Here is a 3,926-nt window from a genome sequence, read left to right on the forward strand (position 1 = left end):
ATAAATAAAATTTAATTCTTTTTATTATTTTCAAACAAAAAAATAGTATTAAACAAGGTATTCAATTTTCAATTTTAAAAATAATTTTCTTTTTTTAATTAAACATATTTTTAAAAAGAGACAATATAGAAAATAAAAATAATTTTTAAAAATAAAAGAAGCAAAAACTAAAAAAATATTTTAAAACCAAACTCAGACATAATCAATATATACAAATTTTAACTACTGTTTTCATTTAAAATTGGTAAATATACCATTCAGCCCTTTTATATTAGAAAAATTCAATCTTTATTATATTATGTATTAATATAATCCATTTCTAAATACGAAAATATTTTAATTGAATATTTAAAATAAAAACTCTTGATCCATCCTCTTTCTTTCTTTTTATTTTTTTATTTTTTTATTTTTTTATTTTTTTATTTCAATAAAATTTCAATTAAGTCAAATTATTAAGAAAATTCCCTAATAAAAAAATTTGCAATATTTCATATAACTTATTATCAAAATTCTATGTTAAACAAATTATTAAAATAAAGAAGGAAAAAGATTAAAAAATTAATTTTTTTATTTTATAATAGTAAAAAAATAAACTTTAAAATACTTTTTTAGTATAAAAGAAAAAATAGTAAATATATTTATTTTAAATAGTGTTTTAATCATTAAATTATTTACTTCTAAAATGTAAAAGATAGTTTTTATTCATTTAAATTATTATTATTTTTCAAAAGTATTTTCCAAAATAGTTTTTGAATCATTAATATAATTTTTGCTTAGAAAATAATGCTGATTTTTCAATTATTTTTAAAAGAGTTTAAAAAAACAATAAAACAAGATTAAATAATGAAAAATTTTATGGAAGTGATATATAAAGAGTGATGGTATAAAGACAAAAATGATGAGTGCAGGTCAAAAAGGTATTTTTATCTATTCCTATCTCATATCCTTGTAATCAATTATGGGTATTTGAAGGACTTTTTATTAATTATCAAAGTCAAATGGGTCTAAAGCCCAATTCTCCCTTATATTTACCCACCATTCACACTTGAGATTTGATTGGAAGGATCCAAACCCATATTTAAAAACATCTTGTGAAAGTGGAAGAGACATTTTCTTCATAATATCAATATGTTTTTATGCTCTTGGCTCAAACACATTTTCTTGTTATGGAGGACATCATATCCTCAACTTCAACACATGTTGCCATCTAGGTTGAAAAAGATCCTAGCCACTAGGCTTTGAAGAAAGGAAAAATTACCAAATCGGCTAGTTTGGTGATGATAATGACTTAGAAGGATGGTTCATTTTGATTCTTACATGGAAAAAATTCCCATAAAGGCCATTTATCAAAACAATAAACTAAAATTTCATAAATATCCTTCAATTAAAAGTAGATGAATTTTTTTCAGGGCATTTAAAGCATTTGGCCCTCATGCTAGCTATATATAATTGATAAACAGTTAATTTTTAATCAAATTTTTGGCTTTTAATACTAATAAATTAAAATGTATGATGACAATATAATCTGGTATCTAAAACCAAAATATTTCTAAAAAATCTTTTCAAATAAACATCTAATGTGATTTTTGATTTACTATTATTTTTTACTTTTATTTATTTAAAAAAAAAACAGGTTCTATAATTATGTAATAAGAATGATGGCTTTTTTCTATTTTTTTTCTTCTAATTATAAATTACTAAATCATGTTTTTGTAGTGAGTTTAAGGAGGACGGAATGCCAAATTTTTTATTTGGATTTTCTAATTAGAAAATAATGCAAAATGCTTGATTGTATTTTGCTTTTTATAATAAAATATTTTTTATATTTTTGCCTTTGCATGATATTTTTATCTTAATTATATATATATTTTTTTCTTTCTTTCAATGCATCGAGTGGATGATGTAAATACATTGGTATGATTTGTTTGGATGTCAATGAGTTATAAAAAGTATATCTATTACCATTACTTTTGTTAAAAATACAGATATGACAAAAATATATTATATACTAACATTATAATACATTACAATAAAATTAAATTGAGAAAATTTTAAACTTTTTTTGAAACTGACAATTTTATATGATTATACTATATTGCCTAACATGCTTATAAGCAATTTCAATACCAATAGGGTATAGACAAGTATTTTTAAAATTATTAATTTTGTCATCAAATATGAATATGATATAAATGCATTCTATTTACAATATAAATACAAAATATTAACATTATGATACATTATAACATAATATAATTTTAAAAGTTTTGAAGTTTTTATATGATATACTACCAAGGGAATATTTGTGTGTTATTCAATTAATGAGTACCCATAAAAAATAACTACTCATTCTACTAGGATAACAAAGTTTTTACTTAGTCATGAACAATTCTTAACATTTGTTGTTACATGTATACAATGACACAAAAACCTTAAGGTTTATTTATGGTTTTTCTTCAATTTTTGATTGGATAATAAATTGATTTATTATCTCTATGTTTATGAGTTTTTTTTTTTATAATCAGATTGATTTTATGAAGTTATTCAACTATTTGTTCATCTTTATAATTTTTATACAATATATCAACAAAATCCTCTCGGTCTACTTGTTCTAATAATATTGTTGGATTATTAAATTCTTCTAGCATTATGTTAACTAGTTTTGAATATCTATACAAGTTTTCTACTTTTTCAATATTTAACAATATGTTTTCTTCAATTGTGGTTATTTTTATAGATTTTTTCTCACTGTTTGACTCTATCTCAATATTTAAGATTTTTTAATTTTAAAAAAAATTATGTTATCACTCTCATCTTTATTATGAAACCAAGGTTTGATTAATATCAATTTTGATGATAAAAAAACAAAGTTTGGAACTAATGATTATATTTCAAGTGTGATTAGATAAGAAAATTTCCAAAGTGGCAATCACAAATATAAAATCAAGCCAAAAGGAAATCGCTAAGAAGAAGAAGAACTCAAAGAGAAGTGTTTTTCAAGACCTAAGCTTCATAGGATCTCTTTCTAAGGTTGTTGGTGCACTAGGTTTTTCATGCATTACTTTATTTACTTATGCACCAAAATCATCTAAGAGTTATTTTGGTTTAAATTTTTTTAAATTTGGATGATTTCATGTTTTCAACTAAAACTTTATGTCAAATTCTTAAACTTGTTTAAAAGATTTTAAGTTGAAAAATATGGTTGTTGAGTAAAAAACGGCTCAACCGGTTGAACTAGATGAGGAATTGGTCGATTTATTTAGCTCAACCGATCGATGGGTGCAAAAACCTTCCCTCTCTCTCTTTTTCTCTTTTAGAACGCTTGTTCAACAGGTCAAGGTTGGATCTCAACCAATTGAGGACTAGTCAAGGTCCAACGGTCACCTATCATGTATTAAATGCTAACGACTAGTGAATAGTTTGACAGGACAAACCCCCAACGGTTAGTTTGACATTTTTCTAAAACTTGCATATCTTTGGTGCACCATTCAATCATAGTTTTCTTATTTCATTTGAGCCTAAAGTTTTGTACTAGGATTTGTGAGAATATTTCTTATCCTCATTTGTAAATCCTTGAGAAGAAAAGTACAAGTGTGAGGTATCACTTAGAGATTCTCAAGTGTGGGGTATCATTTGAGGGGTTGTTCAAGAGTAAGGTATCTCTTGAGGATTGTAAAGGGTGCTCGGAGCCAAAAGTCCAAGAGGGTTGATTGGAACCATAATCCAATTGTATTGCTCGAAGGTTTGTGTTGGAAACCTTGAATTAGTGGAACCTCAAGCTTGGGATTGAAGCTAGAGGAGAATGGACGTAGGTAGGGTTGCATTGAACCACTATAAAAATTTTCATTCTCTCTTCCCTTATCTTTTGCTTTATATGCAATTATTTTTATATTATTTTATCATATATTTGCATATAATTGTCTCTT

The sequence above is a fragment of the Vitis vinifera genome, chromosome 3 (assembly GCF_030704535.1).
Source record: "Vitis vinifera cultivar Pinot Noir 40024 chromosome 3, ASM3070453v1".
NCBI lineage: Eukaryota > Viridiplantae > Streptophyta > Magnoliopsida > Vitales > Vitaceae > Vitis > Vitis vinifera.